The 22778-nt window shown below is 34.2% G+C and overlaps 1 long non-coding RNA gene across 1 annotated transcript in view; it reads left to right on the top strand.

Annotated features, from left to right (window-relative positions):
• Positions 1-22778, top strand: part of LOC129533517 (uncharacterized) — a 311392-nt gene that overhangs the window by 5457 nt on the left and 283157 nt on the right. Inside the window, exons 2-3 of the long non-coding RNA XR_010133908.1 lie at positions 11191-11300; positions 12883-13030. This is a non-coding gene — a long non-coding RNA (uncharacterized lncRNA). The remainder of the gene's footprint in view (positions 1-11190; positions 11301-12882; positions 13031-22778) is intronic.

The following is a 22778-nucleotide window of genomic DNA, read 5'->3' as shown; positions in this document are numbered from 1 at the left end:
CAAGGCGGGCAGATCACAAGGTCAGGAGTTCAAGATCAGCCTGGCCAACATAGTGAAACCCCATCTCTACTAAAAATACAAAAATTAGCTGGGCATGGTGGTGTGCTCCTGTAATCCCAGCTACTCAGGACGCTGAGGCAGGAGAATTCCTTGAACCCGGGAGATGGAGTTTGCAGTGAGCTGAGATGGCGCCACTGCACTCCAGCCTGGGCAACAGTGCGAGACTCTCTCTCTCAAAAAAAAAAAAGTGTCTCTCCAAATACTATATGATACTAACTAAAGCATCTAAATCTTACTATATTTTCTGTGCTGTATTACCAGTTCATGTCATTCATTCCTATTTGAGGAACATCATGATAACGCAATAGTTACCAAACTTTCTTCTCTTCATCAAACTTACATACTAGGATAGAGGCAGGTGATAATAAAAAGAATGTGGTATAAATGCACTGAAAGAAAAGAATAACAGAATATTGGAAGTAGAGAATGCTAGAAAAGGTCAACCCTTGAAGACTTCTTTATATCATCTGTAAGTTTGACTGTGGTAGTTTGCCACCAAAGCTCTGTCTTTGCTTATGTAAAGTTATTCCCAACAGGCAACAGTGTGCCAAATTTTCTACCTTAATTCTTTACAGAGGCTCAACCCAAGGATATCATGGTTAAAGTTCCAGTGTGTCTTCAAGTGTGTGTTAATGTGTCTCACATTGCAGCTGCTTGAGTATTCTGCTGTATGTATCCAAACATATTCAGGTCAATGTGATATGTATTAAAAATATTACTTTAATATAAGCTTTTTGTGGGGGAATGCCCAGATAATACTATTAGATACTTTGATTAACAAAGGATATGATGAAGAAAAAATAAAAGGGGTTATAGGAGGTCCCCAAAAATTATTAGAAAAAAATAGGGCAAATGATCTGTTACAAAATTTACGTTTCCAGCTAGGTATCAGGTAAACTGGCCACACTGAAAACATTATATTATGTACAAACCTGACCTATTGTAAAGGATGCAAAGCGATACTGGTTGCAAATTAGGCATTCTATTTCCAATAAATTCTATAAACCTTAGTGAGGAAATGTAGTCAATGTCATTTAAGTAAGAATTAAAAAAGAGAACCAACCATGACACAATTATTGACGCATGGCATTTCAGAGAAGAAATGAATCTTATAAGGACATTTAGGTAACTTTACAGATGAAACCAAATGTAAGGGGCTGTTGAGTACAGATCACCTTAGCAGAGAGAAGATCTGGATAATATTGTCTCTATTCAGATTTTAATATAAACTTAGCTCCCTTGTTTATTTCTCTCATACCTCAATCACTATATGAATGTGAACTTCTAGGTTGCTCTCACATACCTGTGAATCACTGTTTAGCACAGAGTCTGGCATAATAATTCTATTACGTATGCTTGCTTGCTGCCTTACTTGCTAAATAAATGAGTGAATGAATGATGAATGAATATATGGCAGACTCTATGCAGACTATGGTAAGTCATGGAACTAAACACAGAGCATCTGACAAAACGACTCAACTTTTGGGAAAAAAAAATCTCTCTCGAACGTCTATGGAAAAATAAAAAGAATCACAAGTTCAATCTCAATTCTAAGTAAACATAAAGTCAAAATTATTGAGTGCAAAGCATGTACCAAACCGTTTTACTTGTGTTAAGTTGATTCCCATAACAATTCCCCAAAACAGATATTATCCTTAATAAGAAGAAAAAGTAATTGAGCCTAGGGGAAATTAAATAAATTGCCCAAAGTGACATAGCTAAAATAAAAGAGCTAGATTTGAATGCAACCCTAGCTGACTGCAGAGCCCATGCCCTTTCTACTCTGCCATTCTTCCTGCTATTGAAGCATGATTTGGAAAAGTGGTGTTTGGAAATGCAAGATGTTGTGATATTATTAACACAGAATTTGTAACAACTATGGCAACAAACACTGAACATAATTTAACCTGTACCCTAGACTTTAGGGTAACACTTTAAAAATGTTGAGAGAAAAAGAGTCTTGATTCCATGGCCATTCATTTTAAAATGGAAGATGGATTCAGTGCTATAAAGACCTGAAATATGAAATTAAGAGTAACATCACTGAACTGGCTTCTTCTAAATATCCTGGCTTTATCACTTACTGAAGGTATGATCTTGGGGACATGATCTCTCTGTACCTCATTTTTCTCATTTGTAAAATGGTGATAACAGCAATACTTTTTCTTGTATGTCAACTGGAGGATTACGTGAGATGCAATTGTAAAGAAATGCATATTTAGAATAGTGGTAGACACACAGGAAACATTTAGTGAATGGTAGCTATAATACTGAAGATGAAGAAATGCAAGGAACCAAAGGGTTCCTTCATAAAACAGAATCAGTCGAGTAACATAGGAGAAAAAGGGGCAAGTCAAGACAGCATGGGCCAAAGGCCAGTAGACCCAATTGGCACCAAAAATTCTCTTTAAGGTGAGGGTTGAAGTAGCATTCAAAATCTCTTCAGAATGAAGTTTACCTGGAAAAGGTGAGTACAATTTGGCATGGGTCTGCATAACATAAGTGGTATGGTCTGCCTGGCCATACCTTTTCAGTGAAAGAAAATATCAGGAATCAAAAACAAGTTAAAGTATGAGAAAAACTGACTAAAATGTATAGAATGAAATGGAACAAAATGTAAAAGTCCAAATTTAGGCTCAAAAAGTTAAAATAATCTGGAAAAATTCAGCATTAGTTTGTGAACAAATTTATTTAATAGTTAATTATAAAATATCTTAAGCTCCTTTATATAATTATCAGTATATTGTATATTTATTTACCTATTTATCTACATGTGTATGGCATCTCTTCCCTTACTCGGATGTATGTTTCTATATAGCAGGGAGCTCATGTGTCTTGTCCACAGCTGCCCACAATGTGATTCTCACGATGGCTGGTACATTGCAGTTACTCCACACATATTTTTCAGCAAATACGTTGATTTTTAAAATAAATCCCCTTTAGTTAACTTTTGTGGAGTATATTATTTAATCTGTCTTAGCTGCTGAGTGCTTATCTTCAAAATTGTTATAATTAATGAGACAATATATGTAAAGTGCTTGGCCTGATGCCTGGCATTTTGCAGCTTTTCATAAATGTTAATTCTACTCTTCCTGCTCAGTTCTTCTGTGTAGAGGATAAATTACACAGATGGTAGAGGTGTTTCCTGGTATGGAATGACACAAGACTGATCTTTAGATAGCATGCTTCAACAGATTGTCCAATCTTTTACATATTTTATCTCTTACAGAAACTCCTAAATTATTGGTACAATGAAAGTTTATACTTACCCCATATCTAGTAAAATATTAATAAAATTCAAAGAAATTTAATTTTATGAAATTTCATAAACACTACTGATCTTTATTATATTATATAAATATCATATCTTTGTTTTCAAAAGACTATATGACTGAGCTGAGTGAACTTAGATTAAATAGCCATATTACAAGGAATATGGAGAAACCATTTTTTCAGTATAAATTTTTTAAGTAAAATTAACATTGAACTCTTGGAGACATCAGTTTTAATACTAATAATTGTATACTTAGAGTTTCTTGTAGTTAGACAAAAGCACTGCACAGCAGTAGAACAAATCACAAAGGGTTATTTCACTGTTTTTATTTTTTATACATTAACTCCAAATGAAGACAATTACATTTGAGATGTGCATTTAAGAATCGGGTGAATCATAAGGTCAGATGATCTTTAAACTAAAATCAAATGACCATTGAAATCTCTTACAAAAGACATTTGGCTTAGGAAAATTGTTTTCTTTTACTTGAGAGTTGGCATTTATACATTTGCTGCTTTAAAATTACTTCTAAAGATTACATTTATATTACAATGGAATTGTTGTGCAAATCTGGCTTAATACATAAAATGAACACTATTATAGTGTCCCTGATCGTTCCATCATGATCCATGGAGTTCTGACCATTCTCACAGGTCTCTGTACAGTCTGCCCTCTGGTACCCTAGTCCTGTGCTGCCAGTCGCATTCTCCAGCTCATCAACTCTGAAATAAAAAGCAAGTTCTTAGCTCAAAAGGAGACTTGATAGAAGTAGCCTGAATTCAATTTCAGAAAATCAAATACTGTCAAAGACTGATTTTGAAAGAAGGTTTTCTACCATTAAACAAGAAGCAAAAAACAAAACAAAACAAAACAAAAAACTCTCTTAAAATGCCAGTTGAGCATAGCTCTAATTATCAGGAAAAAGGTATAATATGAAGGAAACATTTTCAGCATACTATGGTTGACATTCCGCAAGGATTATAAATTGATTTTAGATTTTTGGAAACTGTAAGTTTCTATTGGGAAAATGATCTATACATGGAATGCAGTTATTAATGAAAGTCGTCTTCATTATTTCACATATTCCTTTCTAGGAAAATAAGTTATCACCAAGTTATTTTTTCTTCTCACAGTATCTTTAAAAGTTAAGCAGAGATTCAGATAAAGTCTACTTACTGACCCTTACATGCAACATTTCTTTTTTAAGTTTGGTGTCCCAAACTCTTCTATAAATAAGATTGGAAATACATTTGAGGAAAGGAAAAGCATATACTAAAACTTTAAAATACAGTTAAGAGTTTATAAGTCACATGATGAAAATTTATTTTATTAATTTTAAAAAACTGCTAGTCTTTATGGAAAACATGTTTATATTCTAAAAATTGATTTCTAAAATATAATAAATATACAGTCTTATATTAACCTGCAATGATAACATTCAGGCTACTTAATAATTAATTGTAATCAATTGAAAAAGATCACTAAATTTGGAATCCACCAGTTGAAAAGGGGATAACAGCAAACATTTTTGTGGCATTAACAGTTTATAATAAATGACTTTCACACATATAATATTATTTATATGAATAGCGCTCTTTGAAATGCATAGCAAAGTTTTTATCTTGTAGAGGAATAGTCAGCATTTAAAAAAATAAGCACTGGAGAAACTATAAATCTGAAAATTTTGCATTAATTAAAGTATTATGAATTCATTTGTTAAAGGGAAAGTAGAGTTACAGCTGATTTTAATGATGAGCTATATTGAATTGCTTGCACAATAGCACACATGTCTTTGATGATACCAACCTCAGAAATAGATCATTTTAAGCAGCAAAGGCAGCAATTATAGAAGTATGTCAGGTTACAAAAACTGAGTAATTAGACAAGAATTTATCAGGGCATGATTCAATGTAGGTATGGTTTTTTTAATATTAATTTCTGTTATATCTTTTTATAATAAAATATTTTAATCTCTCTCAAGATCTCTCTAGTTTAACTAAATCCTCCCACCAGATATGCAAAATAAAACCATGCTAGTCATTTTGGAATTGTGAAAAAAAAAGGAGGTAATAGCGTGTTGTGTTCAACTCTACTGCTCCAATTCATTTCAATGAGAATCAGTCAATAAAAAGTCCCTGTTTCAGCAAAGGCGGGAGAAGAAACAAAAGGACTTAATGAAATGATCTGTTTACAAAATGCTAAGTGAGGGTTCTATGAGAAAACAGCATTAAATCCAATTTTGGTTTCCTAATGCAATTTAGGAAGTCTTATATGCTCCCAGTTTTTGCTTGTCTTTTTTTTCTTTTTGTGAATGGACTGAGGCATGTGGTCTTTTTTCTTTCCTTAACATTAATTTTTTTAAAGCTATTTAACTTTCTTTCTCTTCAACTTTGCTACAGTATTTCTAAGTAGCCCAGAAAAGATAAATCAATGCCTGAACTGTAACCTTACACTTATATACTTGTTAAATGACTTTTTTTTACAGTCTGTTATTGCTAGAAATTGGATTGCTTTTAAACTAATGCTGTCTGGCGGGCAAAAGTGAGTGAAACCGCAAAGCCTGGAGGAACACTAATTACTTGTTTTAATTAGCAGCAACTTTCACTAGAGTATGATCTCCCTACAGGCCACTTTTCGGTAGGTGTAGAAAAAAAATCATGTAGGAACAAACTGATAATCTCTTACTTGCCCCTAAATGAGAGCAGAACTCTGATTCTAGTATAGACATATCATTTGTACAAGCCTCTAAACCCTCAGGAAACAGGGCCTACCAGGCTAGGCTACCCAATTCAAAGATCTTTAGCAATCAGTTGTACAATAGAGCCCTTATTTTATGCTGCTACATCATAAAAGTGGTCCTTTTGTTACATTTCCATCCTTAAAAGGGTCTTAATCCCTTTCTTTTCAGACCAGTCTATGGCAAATTCCACTGGGACATCCCATTCGCCACAAGGACTGAAATGACCCACTCCGAAAGCAGCATGTGAAGCTTTGAGTCTTTCTTCCCCCCGCCACTCTCCAGAGAACATTAAATCGTACTTTTCATTCCCTTCGCCATAGGGGGAACCCCCTTAATGATGACAGAGAAAGAAAAATTCCATCACACTGTCCTATGATACCATTCTGCTGTCAAGCAGGCGTTTCCCTGGTCAGAGAATCAAACATGGCTTCCAGCAGGTGGATGTTGCTGAAGGTCACAGACAGCAAAATGCAGAGGTTACACATGGAGGAAGCACAGGTTCCCACAGCAAATTAAGTCATCTGTGAAGCCTTCTCATTTCCCAGCGACTAAATTTATGACTGCTTTTAAGGGTCATCATCGCTTGCATGCACTTGCACTTTATTTAAAGTATTTGAGATTTTGGAAAAGCAGGGTTGTCCCAATTAAAAGTACATACATGAGCTACATGTTTAAAGAAAATGGGGAAATTTGAAAATGTGTTTATGTAACTCTTTTAGTAATTTTAAAACAAAAGTGTAAATAGTAGATTGCACCTGAGCATTTTTTTTTAGAAAATCTTTAATAATGATTTATTACTTATTTCTTGTTTTTAATTATACTTTAAGTTCTAGGGTACATGTGCACAATGTGCAGGTTTGTTACATATGTATACATGTGCCATGTTGGTGTGCTGCACCCATTAACTCATCATTTACATGAGGTATATATCCTAATGCTGTCCCTCCCCCAACCCCACTACAGGCCCCGGTGTGTCATGTTCCCTTCTAAAGTGAAGGTGGTAGTCTGGGAAATAGTAACATTTCCCCTTGATATGAAAAAATTATTTTAACTTTTTACATCAAAGGGCCTGAAAAAAATCCACAGCATTAAATTTGTATAATGCTGTTATAAATCTTGATTACTATGATACGGATTCCTATAAGGCTTAAAATATGCCTTTTATTAAAACAAATTTAAACTAGCAAGTTTTTTATAAAATAAAAATATGGAATAGTAAGTCAGTAATTTTTACTAGATTCAATGACCTGTAATTTAATCCAAATTAAAAATAAAGTTTTCTTATAGGTTTTGCCACTATTTATTTTTCTTATTATTTAATATGTATTTTAAATTATACTGTAGTTTCTTCTCAAATGTTGAGAATGAATAGAATCTATTCAATTTTATATAAATGTCTCAGATAATTGTGTAATAAATCTTTGCAAATGTTGACATTTCCAACTGTAAATGGCAATAGCATTGTAAATATTTTTTTGACCAGATTATGATGATATTTTTCAAAAAATTAGAAATTCATTGTTTTATTGGTTCTTTTTTAATTAATAACTTAGAATAAGCTTTAATTTAAAAGCCACACCCCACTCATTTTCAGATATAACTTTATATATAAACCACATATTCTAGGAAAATATCATATGTACAAATAATTCTATAGGGTAATATCATATACACACATTCATTTATTTCACATTCAAAGATTTAAAAATTTTGAAATTACAAAAACAAAAACCTAAAAATCAAGCTCAAAACCAAACATAGCAATTTTATAACACAATAAATATTGGCTCTACCATTCTTAATATTACTCAGGTGGTAATATTTGCCCATATGTGATTATTTGAAACGTTAAGATGAAAGAATCCTCTAAATGCTTATACTATAACTTTAACTTGTTATTACAGTGTATTTCTCTCCAAGAGCTTTATTTTAGCTTGCACAAGGGTGCATTTGGTTATTGTTTTGTAAAAAGTGAAAAATTCATAAAGCATTTATACAAAATTATTGAATCTGTGTCTTGAGATTTGTTTTCTTCTATGGCAGCCTTTGTGGATAGCTTGTGTTTGGGGTCCAGCCTGCTGGAGGGTTAGAAATGCAATGCATGAGATAGCAAAAAGAGGCCTGAATCAGAAAAAGTAAACATCTAGAATAAAGGACAGTTGAAAGGGGCTTTGTGAACAAGGGGTGTTGCAGTAGAGAATGGGTGAGGCTGCCCCGGTTCTTTGTTCCTCTTCACAGCGGTGGCTCTGAGGGACATGCATTGTCCCCTGAATGAACTGACCATCTCTCAAACAGCCTAATAGCCACCCCTGTAAGCACATTTAAACTATCAAGCCTAAATATTTAGAGTTATTTAGGGCTCTTTTTTCATTAATTAGTGGCTACCTACCTACCATTCCTTGATTTTTCTGTACATTCCCTTTCCCTAGTGCTTTCTACAAGAAGCATTCTGAAATCCAAGACTAAATACTATGGCTGAAACTTGATTCTGTTTAATTAAGTCTGAAGAAAAACTGTTTATTTTATAAGACTCACGCTGTATAGAGAACATGTGCATCACGTGAGATGCAAACTCAAACACAGTTTACTCCAACTTTAAGATTCTAGGCAGAATATCTTTTTTGCGTATCATTTTGTTTTCCTTGCTCTTATGTGGAAAAAGAAAACCCAGGTCTGAAGAGGTATTCAGAATCTATACACTACAGGAGGAGAAACAACTTTACCAAATGCGGGTTGGAAAGAGGAACTATTAAAAAAAGAAGTAAAAAAACATAATTTTTTCCCCACTAAATATCAAGGTATGTGTGTTTTATAATCTTGAAGATTCTCTAGGTAGATGTCTTGATGGGAAATAAAACTTGAATGTCCATGAGGGATTCAATCACAGTTTCAAAGTGTCATTTAAATTCCATTATTAACTTTTTCAGTGTTGTGAGTGGTGATTAGCCTCTTAGGGAAACACTATTAATACAATGAGTAGATTTAATTACTGAAAATCCAAGTGTAGAATATAAGCATATTTTTATCATTATTTATATTGCTATATGTTAATACATGTGTTATATAGCTTACAGCTTATTTGATAAGGCCTTATAGAAATGGTAGATTTTTCTTCTGAGATAAGTGATAAATCTCAAAAAGATTTTAGTCATTGACTTCTAAAGCAAACACTTAACTCTGACACAAAGCACCTTTCCCAATTATGCATTTGGCAAGACTATGGAAGTGCAGGTATACTTACTATATTTTAGCAATTTAATTATTTTGCCTTTGAAGAGCATTTGCTTTTGACTTTAAAATGTAATTGCCAAAACAAAGGTAATTTTACACTTCAAAAGATGTGTTAATACAAATAAATATTTTAATTATAAAATAATTTTATCAATATATAATACGGATTCTGATTACACAACTGTGTTCAAATTATGAAAGTTAGTCTATGTGACATTTACTATTTGTGCCTTTTTCAGTATGTTTGTTTTATTTTAATGAATATCCTATTCAAAATTGTATAGAATTCCCAGAAACACAGAATTTCAGAAATTACTTGGAAAATTATTTATATAGATTTCCCAAAAGGTTATTAGTTTTGAATGGATAACTTTATATTCAGATCTCATCCTGACAAGGTGGAAACATTTGACCACTCCTTTAAGCATCTTTAAAAAGGGTATAAATGATAAACATGAAAAAACTCTGTAAACCAAATGCAAATTGTAATTATAAAGTATTGTTAAAATGTTACAGGGGATAGTAAGTTGCATGAGACAAGATTGCTGACTTCTAAGATCTCAAAATACAGAAAAAAGTCAGGCATATTCATATCCAAGTGTGCCAATTGTTCTGACTGAAATACAAAGAACCATGAGGTTTATTTGATAAAAGCTTACCATGTGCCAGTTATTGCTCTAAGAGTCTGTTTGAAGACAAGGTCTCGTAGTAGCATGATCATAGTTCACTGCAGCCTCAAATGCCTGGGCTCAAGTGATTCTCCTACCTCAGCCTCCTGAGTTGCTGAGACTACAGGTGCAAGCCACCACACCTGGCTAATTTGTTTTATTTTCTAGAGACAATCTCACTATGTTGCACAGGCTGATCTCAAACTCCTGGTATTGCTGTTATAAATATACTCCGTAGTTCACAAAAATCTGTTCAACTGGTGGTTCAGATTTCTGAGCTAAACTTATGGATCATATTTGCTGTGTTTTATGTTTTATGAAGTACTCATTATTTTCACTTTTATCTCTTGGTTCTTAAAAAAAACTTTAAAAAGAAGTATTCATTATTGAATATCCATTTATTGAGTGTGTATTCTGCCACATCAAAAGCTTGCACTATGATTATTAGGCACACATAGTCTAGCAGAAAAAAATATGGAATCGTTGAATATATGATGATAAATCATATAGTAAATATGCTTTCATAGTATTCTAGGAGAAGAATGGAAAGGTAGATTTGTTCTGACTAACAGATTGAGGAAAGACTTCAAATTAAAAGTGTTACTATTTAATCTGAATTGATGATTAATTTAGATTACAAGATTGACATTTAATCTGGAATCTAAAAATGAATAAGATTTTATGAGTAGACAAGAGAGGGAAAGAGATGCTCTTTCTTGAATGTTCCGGATATCCATGTAAAGCTGTATTTACACTCAGTGGAATATGTTTTTCTTTCTTGAACTGTAACTGTTATGGGACAATTTCCCATTATTCTTATATACCCCTTAGGAGTAAGGCTATGATTTCCAATTCTCTTTTATCCAGAGCTCAATTAGCATAGCATTTGAGAATGTGAATACTATTGAGGTTTTAATACCTGGTTGCAAATTCTTTGACACTTTTCAATGGAGAGGTAGGGTCAATTCCCCTCCCTTTCAATCTGGCTGGGTTTTCAACTACTGTGAACAATTGAGTATGCTAGAAATGACACTTAGGACTTCCAAAGCTAGTTTACAACAGGCCATGATGCTTCTGTCCTATTTGCTGGAACACTTGTTCTTGGATCCTTGAGCTGCCATATAAAAAGCCTGACCAACCAGACGCCTCTGTGTTAAAGAGGATCCAGTGACCAAGCCCAGCTGAGCCTTGTCCTCCGTCTTCTATTCCCAATCTAGGTGCTGCAGCCCATCCATCAGCTGAATGTTGCCAAGTAACAGCCATCCATGGAACATGGAAAAATGAATTCACCCGGCCAGGCCCAAATTGTCGACCCACAGAACATGAGGTATAATAAAGTGGTTGTTGTTTTCAGCCACTAATTTATGAGATTAATTTATTACATAACAATACAGAGCTGGAAAAAAGCTAGAACAAATATGTTCAATTTTTTTTACGTATATTAAAATGCTTGACTTTTCAGATCCAATTATAATCTTATCCTTCTCATTCCTTCCCTAGATTTGTTGAATGAGTGAATATAAGATTGAATTAATAGTACAAGCTTTTACATTAAATAAACAAGCAAAATAAATATATTATAATAAAATTTGATAAATACTATGAAGTAACCTAAAAGAGTTTTATGAAACACAAATACTAGAAGAATCTAGTGCTCAGGGAAGATTTCACTTCAGAAGTGAAATTTAAGCCAGACCTGAAAGATGGGAAGGAACAGGCAAGGGAAGATTGAAAGAGTGAACTTTCCAAGAAAAAGGAGCAGCTATGTGACAAGTCCCCGAATGAAAAGAGCTTGGAAACTCTAGAATTCATAGGAAAATGAAACAAAACAACCACTACAACTAAAGCAAAATAAGAAAATGAGAGAACAACTCAAAGCAAATTTGGAGATACGGCTCAAGAGCCATATTAAACAGAAAAATTCCTTTTAAAGAGTTTAGATTTAATTCCAAATTCAAAGGGAAACTACATAGATATTTTATAGGAATTAGTCATTATTATTTCTATTTATACATAAAATATTCATCAGGTCTCGTTCTAATAAAATATTATATTTATGAGAGTAATACAGCAGATTAACTTTTATTTTAATCTTTATTTCTTTGTGGGAATTAACTTTGAATTTTTACTTGCAAAACCAAAAGCATGTTCTCAGCAGGAAAAATAGTGACATTCTTTTTTTACAACTTGTCTCCAAATAGTAACTCTCCAAAGAAGTCTCTATAAGCTACAGTGGAATGAGGAGTTAAATGGAGAAAGGAAAAAGGCTCAAGTAGAATACAGAGTTGAAGTTCTGTTTGTTTCCCAACATTGAAAAAAAAGTACATTTCCAACTGTCATAGTAAAGACTAAAACAGTATTTCTCATGGCAGTTGTAAGGCTTAAGTAAAATAATCCATATGCTTCATTCATGACATGGTGTGTCATATAGTGAAGTTTCAATAAGTGTTATTATTGTTATATTGTTAAATATGTAAAAATTTAGCTAGATGACTTTTTTCCTGAAATGATATTAAGGATGCTTGCAAGTTGGACTTTCACAAGTTGAGTAGTCTTTGTCAGTAGCACCCATTTATTTAGAGAGGCGAACTCTTCTAAATTACATGGAATACACCTGGCAACCACTGACTAGAACCCTTGTTTTGAAAACAAGCTAATTAACCAAATTATAAGCCATGATAATAAAAAACTATTCCTTAAAATAGGAAGTTTAAAACATTTCTCTTATAGCTCATAGTACAGTGATACCAATATTACTTGGGATTGCATCACACAAACCTGGATATTTAATATAATCAAAAAAGACTGAAGTGGTATGGGCTTTTTCTTCTTTATTTTCCCACTTGAACGTGCCACAGGTATTTGAATTTGGCCACTTTTCTTTCTCACTCTCTTCTCCCATCTGCAAGGAGATGCAGAAGCTCTAACCAAGGATTCCCAGAGAGAAAGAGTAGAGCCATGAGACGAAGGGAGCCTGGGTCCCTAAATCACCATATCGGAGCTCTTCAGCCAAAAGCTGACACTGAGCTGCTACGTGAGCAAGAGACACCTTGCCCAGTAAGACATTTATTGAGCTTTTTAGATTGTGTTTTACCAGTTGGATAACATAATTAATATGATCACATATTCTCCATCCACTGCAAAAAAAATCTCTATTCTCTTAAAAAATAAGCATGTTATTTAAAAAATAAGTCACTGAAAATTACCATCTTTTTCTCTAAAGAAATCCCGCTCCTTAGTTGCTTCTTTCTTTCTTTTAAAAGTAAGGCCATTTTCCCAGTGTCTCAGCCTCGAAGTCTTGGTGCTGGTTGTCACTGGCTCCATCTTGCCCCTCATCTGTAGTCAGCTACCATCTTCAGTAAAGCCTGAATTCTCAATGATCCTCACATCTAGCCCTTCCAGCTGACTTAGCAGTTTAGACTTTTAGCACCTTTCAATGATCATTATGTCAGAAATCTAACCTCAATTTACTTGGCTCTCAATCCATACTCAGAATTGTGCCAAGAAATATATTAGTCAGAGTCCAGCCAGGAGATGAAAACCATACCTGTAATTTGAACAGGGTATATATAAAATAAAGAATTTGTTAACTAATAAATGCGATTAAAAAAGGACTCCAAGTCAAGTGAAACAGTAAATGCAGAAAGCAGCTACTATATCTAAGGCTAAGGGAGAGGGAACAAGAAGAAACTAAGAATGAACTTAAAAGAGGAATTCTCTCTTAACGCCAAGACTCAGACCTTATGGGAGAAAGTATGACTGTCACAGAAACAAATGGCTTGCTGATGGTTAAGAAACTTGCTGAAGAAAAAAGTGACCCAAAGAGGGGTTGAGAAACCTGTGGGGCAGTGTGTCACTCAGCATTATGAATGTCCCATTTAGTGACTGAGAGACTTACTGGAGGGCACAGGCCGACCTGTTCCCTACAATAGGCTTACCAAGTAGCCAAGAAAACAGTCAGAGGATACGGGTGGGCTGGTCCCTGAGGAAAGTCTATTTCTAATATTTGCTTATGTTCCTGCAGAGCTCTCTACTAGAAGATCTAACATTGAGTCACTGGTCAAAGGAGAAAGGTTGACATGGTCCGGCTATATATAGTATTACAAAGCAGGGAAAGAAAAATAGATTTGGAACTGAGAAAGAATAACATAATAAGTAGCACAGAAAATGAGAGAACAGCAAAGTCTCCATTTTCCATTAGCTCAGAAACAACTCGAACTGAGATTAAAAAGTAAATATTTGTAATAGATTTAGGTAAGTGCTATGATGGAGTATACAAAATGTTCATAGGAATATAGAGATATACATAATTCAGGTTAAAGAAATAAAAGAATGATTGTGGAAGAGCCAACGCTGAGTTTCAAAGAGCGAGTAGGCATTAGCTAGATGGGAAAGGAATCATGAGGAGAAAGCTTTTCAAATAGAGGAAACAGCAAAGGCAAAGGTTAAGACTGGGCCAGAGCATTGCTCATATGTGAATTGCAAGTTACATAAATTGCAAAATATGGCCAAAAAAAAAAAAAAGATCTTAGTAGGTAAGCATGGGCTAGATCACTTATTTGTCCTGGTTTGAAAAGGTTGTTCTAAGAAGTTTGAATTTTATCCTGAAGACATTGGAGAGCAAATTAAGGATTAGAAAGTTAGTAGAGGAGAGTCAAGATCAGAATTACCATACTGAAAATCCATTGGCTGTGTGAATTCAGTGTCATTTTAGAAGGACTGATCTCTCTGTTTGCTGGTGAAGCCCAAATACTAATACCTTCACCTGGCACATAGCTCAAAATAGAAGCTCAGAAACTATTTGTGGAATAAGTGAATAAATGAGAGTTCATTTTAAAGATGGTGACTAACTCTACTTGAGTTAGAGGTGTTTGAATATTCAATTGTGGAAGTTTAAGAGCCAGGTGAAGGCAAATCTCTAGGTCAAAAGAGCATTCTGCAAAGATATTTAGTGTTGGGAATTGCCAAGATATAGACAGGATTTGAAGCCTTGATTCAGATAAGTTTATGTAAAGAGAGTGTAAATGGAATGATATAAAAGGAGGCTAATGAAGAACTTTGGAGACATCAATAATTAAACAGGAGTAGAGAAAAAGGTGTCAGAAATAAGACTGAAAAATAACCGAAGATTTTTGACAAGAACTTGAGAGAGAGGTAACTTGAAGAAAAAAGAAGAGAATGGGAACTCGATCAAAAAAGAAGTAATGGTCAATAGCTTCAAATGCAGCTGAGGACTCAAGTAAGAGAAAAATGCAATTTGAATGCATTTTTAACTGGCTTTCTCTTCCTAAACCTATGATATAACCCACATGTTTCTCTGTCGAGTTTTATTAAAGTCTAGCTCTAATCATTTAACTCCCTCTTTAAAAACTTTCACCAATTCTCCTCAAATCAATTGCCCTGAAGTCCCTTTCAAGAACAATCAACTAGTGCCTATCCTCAAGACTGGTGTGACCTCTCCATGCTTTGAATCCCGTTGCATTTCACTGGGATTTATTACATTCAGCTTTTTGTATTAATACATGTGCATTTTTCTTATCACATCGATAATCTCTCTCAACTGGGCTGTAAGTTTTCTGACAATAGTTGTGCCTCACTCTTTGTAATTCTGTAGATTTAGCATGATGATTAAATTTTTTGAATTGTATTAAGCACTCATCATATTCTGAACACTGAGCTAGATTGCTTTTACCAATAATTTTGTTAACATTAAAACATAATCCAGTTACAAATATTACCATTTCGCCTACTCGGTGAACTTAAAATACCTTTTCAAATAACTACTAAGTGAAAATCTAGAATTTTAAACCAGTCCTATATCCCTGGCAAGACTGTAAAATACTTTTGTCACACTGTACTACCTTGAAGAAGGAAGGAAACATATAAATATTTATTTTATTAAGTTGGTTTGAATTGATATCAATCTTGCAAATGGTTTCAAACTATGTGGGACAAATAGTTTACTCCATCTTATTGCATATTTTTAAATTATATAATTTGGAAAACAATATAGAAAGCAATGGTAAGGGATACAGTGAGGGAGGGATAATAAGTTGTAGATGACAGAATTAGGATTTGCAATGATACTGACAGATTGAAATGATGAGTTAAAGTAAATGAGATGAAATTTGACAGGAAGAATTCTGGAGGATGCATTATTATGGGGGTGGTAAAGAGGTGAAAGAGCCGGTGGGATGGTTTTAAACTGTTCAGGAGAAAAGGAATGAGGACTCATACTCCGTTAATGGAAATGGATGTGAATGACACAGAGCATTTAGAATCTACATAAACCTTGACAAGTGAATGGGTGCAAGGATAAGGCAGAAAGAATCAAATAGGGCTTTAAATATTTGAGCCTGTATAACCCAGAAAGGTGAAGACATTGAGAAAGAGGTCAGGAGGACCTGGTTTGGGAGTCAAGTAGAAAGAAAGCATAGTTACTTCAACGTTGAGTATGCATGTTAGTCGAGTGAAGATAATGTCATCTTCTTTTTGAAAACTGGGAAACTGTTGACTCATTTCCACTCTTTATTTTAGGCAAGGTATTCAATCATTCATTATTTTTAGAGGTACATAGTACTGAACAAGTGCTTTGTGCCAAAAACAAAGCAGGGTGCTTTATATGTATTATCTTAGTTAGTTGTCATAACCTGTCCTGAAAGTCCATTTATAGCTGAGAAAACTGAAGCTGACAAATAGAAAAGACAACTTAAGATATCCAAAGGCATTTGAAGACATCCAAAGACATTTGTGGAGATCACTAAAACTCAAATTAGATTCATTACCTAATTGCTCTACTTTTTGTGACGTTTCTACCTAATATGAAGGGTCACTTATCCCCTGTTTTCAGCTCACTGGACTTGATGTGTGAATTTGTCTCCCATTTTGTCCCCATTTTGGCATTTACTCATGTGCTAGATCTACCTATTTCTGGCCTCCTTGCTTAGGAGGAGCTCTAGCATATGGAACTAAAATTCTGAGTTGACCTATCTGGCTAACTTAGCTCAACTGACCCTATCCCACCCCTGTGTAAGAGTGATCGTGGATCTCATAGCACAGGAGTGTCATCTTGAAACTCTCCCACTCACTCTGAAGTTTCTAGAATTGTTTGAACTATTTCTTGAAGGTTGTGTGGGAGTTAACTGAGTGAAGAAGATAAGAAAGGTATTCCAGACTGGAGAAACAGCATGTGCAAAGCACCATGTAGGAAAGGCACAATAGGTACATGTAACTGTCTTGATGATGTTTGTTATGCTCTTCTGAATATCAAGAGTCTTTACATTGGAGGTGAAAGATAAAGAATAAGAGATGCGTAGTTGTGGGTTTCACCTCCATCTTCCCAAACCAAGTGATTCTCTCTTTTTGCTCATCTTTGTATATCAAGCACAGCTAAAGCTGACTTTCCTGTTTTCAATATTATCCCTAAAACTTATCTCTCCTTTGACGTTCCTTAGTGTTAGTCTTAGAGGTCTATGAAATTATCTTTCATTTATAAAGATGAGCTCTTCAAAAAATCCATATGATTTCTATAGATATTCCTTCTTTATTTATTCCATTAGATATTTCTTCTTTATTTATATATAGGTTTCATTTTTGTTTTGTTTATCCTTTCTTCTCTTAAAAATATTTTTGGTGGTAGAAAGGCAAAGGAGGAGGTTCTAGACATCACATCATGCCTATACTTTGCCTACTTTTTAAATAAATGCTCTCCTAAAAACCTACATGTCTGTCTGAGAATCTCCAATAGACAATTTTTATACTTTTATGAACTCCTAGGTAACATGGCAGAAACTGCTGCTTATGGCTCCCCAGTATTTAATATTTTTCTTTATTTTCTGAGTGAAAAAGTCCACAAATTTTACCAGAACACATAATAAAGACCATATTTTCAGTCTCTTGTAGCAAAGCATGTTCTTGGGCCTAAATTTTGACAAATTTAATGTAAATAGAGATTATGTGTATGCAGAAAGTGTCCTTAAAGGAAGATGACATAAGCTTCTTTAATGAGGATGAAATGATTGGAGCTTTAGCAGCCATCTTGGACTAGGTTGAAGAGGAACACATCAGAAATGCAGTAGTAATAAAGAAGATAAAGACTAATAGCAGGCAGTATATTTAGTACTTACTATGTAGCAAGAATGATTCTTCACATTTTATATGTATTAATTTATACATGCTTCACAACAATCATATAAACTAGGGATCTCAATTTCTTCACCCTAAATAGTACTTAAGACCAGGAATCATGCAGACACATTGCCTGGGCCGGCGTTTTGATCCTGCATTATACAATTGGTACCTTATTTAGCAAGTAAGGAGTTAAGAATAGAGTCTGAAAATGAGAAGCACTCATTAAACATTAGCTACTATTACTTTTGAGTAGTTATTGCAAATTACTATCCACAGTTCCAATTAACAATTTTCATTAAAGTAATTTATAGTTAGTGATTATAAATCTATTTACAGATGTAGAAATTGAGGCAGAGGGAGATGAAGTGACTTGCCAAAGATTAAATAACTAGGAAGTGGTGAAGTTGGGCTATCTGTGCTCTTAACCTGTTCTGTTCTGAATGAAAAGCTGAAAGGAGCCTGGGACCTGCACTAATTTGTGATCTTGCTACATGAATCCTGGAGAGCTGACCTCTGGACCATTTTAGCAAAGAATGAAATCTCATGCACTAAACTAGTTAATTTGGGTTTTCTGTTGCATGCAGTTAAACTTAATTCTTCCTATAAGATGTCTTAATTTCCCCCAAGATTGCTGTCACTGCTAGATCATTAAGCAATTCTTCCTTATATCTCAAAGTGAAGTTCAGAGTAACAATTCTTGTTACCCCTTCTATGTTTTGTAAGATAAAATTATGAGCAACATTAGTGAAGAATCTCTCAGGAAGTTTGTTTGAGTTTTAACAGAGTTGGCGTTCCCACAGCTATGTGGATAGATCCAGGCCCCACAGCTGTATCAGCATCTTTCCCAGCCCATTTTGTCAGCTGTATTAGGAAATAATCATTCACATTCCCTACAGGCTCGGACATTCAATAGTACACTTCTCTCAGTGTAGCACTAGAGTTCTCTCACTTTTTATTTTCCATCAGTTTTAAGAATATTTTTATCTTTTTTATCATAGGTGCCTGACTAGTTTATGTCCAGGGCTTCTTGTTGCTAAACTCATGCCTTAGAATTCAGTGTGTTTTGAGAAATGATGGACCTCTTCATTTAACATAAATGCTTAGTCCTTCACCAATTCTGCTGGGATTATCTAATAAAAATATGATTGGATTTGAGTTTTGCTTTTCAATTTTAGGTGTCAGGTGCTGTTGAAAAATGTTTAGTATAAAATAGCATAAGTAAAAAAATAGAGTAAATTTAGAGGTATAGTGAAATCTAATCTATTACTTTTTATTTGTTCCATCTGATGATGCTATTAGATAATGATCTTTAGCTGTAGCATAGAAATTCATCTATAGCTGTTATAATTTTAGGCAGTTTAAATGATCTAAGCTAGATAAAGAAATTCACATTAGCACATTTTAATAATTTGCTTCTTAATTTTATTTTTATAACTCTTCTCAGAAATGTGAAGCTGGGAAATTCATTGTCAGCACTTGAACATGAGGTAAAAATGAAAAAGAACTATTTGGTGTATACTTTATTTCAGAATAACCAAATAGAGTATCTTTTGAAAGCTCATCTGTTTTCTGTTGCTGCTTCTTAGGCAGATAACCACAAGCATGATTTGATTTAAAGTAGAATCTTCTCAGATATACTCTGAGGTGTGACACTAACACACTAAAGTAAATACCACAAAACATCCTTTGCCTTTGAAACGTAACTGCTGTCATAATGACCATCTGCTGGATGTAGGTTTTGAACACCCAGTGACCTCTGACATTTATGACAAATTATGTACCCAAGTGCTAGCGATGCCTTGTTAAAATGAAGCCAGAGGCCCTCAAGTTCTCAACCCCTCTTGTCTTTAAAAGCATGGGTTAAACGGCAGCAAGAGGCAGATTGGACAGAAAACAGACATGGCAAAAGCTAAAAGGAAATAAAATCCTCATCCTCTAGCCTTTGACTTTTGCAGCTAACTGCGCTGCAGTGTGCTTTCAACCATTAAACTACCTTAACCTTCGGAAGAGCCAAGCCAGTTAAAATTGACTGAAAATTTGCACATCACCACACAAGATTTGATTGATTCTTATTTGAAAATTGCATGGAGGACAGTCACTTACTGTAATATTCGTAACCAACAAAATATGTTTCTTAGTCACCTCTGGTGCACAATGAAATTGATGTCGTATAAAAAGCAACGTGAAGAACACTTTTCAAAGTCAGAAAGTTAGTCTTGCTGCAAAACACAGTAGCACCAGTTGAATTTAGGCAGAGCAGGCTAAAGTGTAAATGTTTTGTATAAAATACATTAAAAATTTATGTTTTGGACCATAATTCCAAAGATACACACACTAATTGTATACACATGAGATAAACCAAAGTTAGTTTGTATTTGGCATAAAAATATCTGTATTTTTTGTAAAGGTAATTATTTTATTGCTATCTAGTCAGAAAAAAATGATGTAAGATAAGGAGGGAAAGGATGGATTTGATTCTCTTCCCACTAAAAAAAATTACTTGTAGGAAAATTAGGGGTTCTAAGAATAGAACATCTCACCTTTTTTTTTTTTGACTTATTCATGTAAAACAGACTGTATGGCCCTTGGCATCAAAAATTAGAATCTGAGCAAGAAAACCATGGAAAACTAAGGCATTTACTTATGCAATGCAAAAACCTACATCATACCTCCAGGCTTGTCTAAAAAGTAGTTTACGTATTTTTTTAAATGAGAAAACTTTTGTAACTTTGTTTTGTTGGAGATATCATTTATAGCTTTGAGAACTGCTTTAGATAAAATGCTAGCTTGTTCAAAGGAGAATTCATTAACAAGAAAAGCCAACTTATAATTAAGTTTAATACTGTGTATGGGGAGGAAAAGTCAAACCTCAGTCGACAGGTTTGACTTTTCAGATTGGATTAAATGATAAATAAAAGGAATACTAGAATTACCCCCACAATCATGATTCTTTTGGGTATGTATTATAAGCTGTATTTTTCTTATCTTTTGTCTGGAACTGCTTTTAGAGGGCATGCGCCACGCATTTAGATAAGTTTTCACTATTATCTCTTAATATAATTTTATAAGTAATGGGTGCCTGTATAAAACATGCACATAAATATATGAATATGTCTGTATAGATGTAGACATATTTTATAATTATAACTTCATCGTGTTTTATTTGGATGTTCTAATTGGCATTTCAGAGACAAAATGTGATCTTAGGCAGCTTGTCTGCAATATATTTCCACTTCCTTTCTGCCTTTTCGTTTCAGCAAATTATCTTACTCTTATCCAACACCTTTGTCTACTTTGTCCCTACAAAGACCACTGCTTCCTTTTGCCCTTTTCCCACTATCTGTCTTCAAAATTGGCATCTATGATGCAGTCCCCAGGACACATTTTCGGTTTGGATCACACCAATGAGTACAATGGGCCCTTAGAGACTTTCCATGGAATTGTTTCATAGGACTTTTAGAGATCATATAAAACAGTGATTTTCCACATAAGAGTCTTTTAAATTAATGGAACCCCTTTTACTTTTCCAAAGATATCTGTGGTTGAAATATAAGTGAGAGTATTAAGGCTCTGATCGTTCATCTTGACTTCTTTCTCCATGAAGTTCTCTCCAGCTAATGTGGCTTACAAAGAAATCTATGAAAAAGAGTTTGAAAAGCCCTGATATAGTCCAACTGTACAGACACAAGACTAAATTTACAAGGAGTGAAGGGACTTTGGCTTCTTGTCTGAAATTTTCCCCCTTACTCAACCTCGTTATACTTTAACACTCCTTTTCTGGGACTCCTGCTCCGTCATGACCTCACTGACTCCTCTTAGATAAAGTCGTTGAATACTAGCGTGTTGTCATACACTTTTTCTCAGAGTTTTTAAAGAATACTTCGCTGAAATGATGCCATCAGGAAAGAGATATTTTTACCTCTATCACCTATCAATGCGAGACCATAGCAGGTACCCATTAAATGTTAACAGAAGTCATTATTTTCTTTAGAATTGACAAGAATTACTATACAGCCTGAGACTGGCAGAAATAGAACTAAAGTGAGCAGTTTTCCAATCTTTATTGTAACAATTTACTATGTGATTTTACTTGAGACACCTTTCCAATAAGACTTGTGAATCAAGATCTTTATGTCAGTACCCAACTCAATAAGGTTGAATGAGAATTTCAAATGTGAAATAAAATAAAATAAAATAAAATAGATTTACCTATGCTGAAGAAGTTACATTGTACCTTGCTTTGTGGTTAAATTTGTCTGTTAACACTTGTGACTGCCAAAACTATCATTTCTCCTGGGGATTTTGTTTTCCTACATTAGTATTTTCCAATCTTAGTCTTGGCTGATGGATTAGAATATTTGCCCTACCCTCCTCATCTGCTATAACTGCTGTTTCTTATTCTGTAACAAATGTGCCTCTACCATCCATTCCTAAGACTTTACACCTCTATTGTCTACCCATTGGCTCAATACTATGGAGAAAAAATTGTGGTACCCTAGGACTGTCTGAAATAAAATGGGTTCTTTTAAAATATAAAAATTCCTTCTTGTTGGTGGGTTCAAGTAGAAGGTGGCTATCCACTATCTGGATAGGAATTTATTCTTCAAGTCAAGAGACAAGCACATGTTTCCACTATTAAATGTACCAGTATATTCACATCTATATCTAAAAGCTC

Source organism: Gorilla gorilla, chromosome 4 (assembly GCF_029281585.2).
Source record: "Gorilla gorilla gorilla isolate KB3781 chromosome 4, NHGRI_mGorGor1-v2.1_pri, whole genome shotgun sequence".
Taxonomy (NCBI): Eukaryota; Metazoa; Chordata; class Mammalia; order Primates; family Hominidae; genus Gorilla; species Gorilla gorilla.
This window is presented reverse-complemented; position numbering and strand designations above follow the sequence as displayed.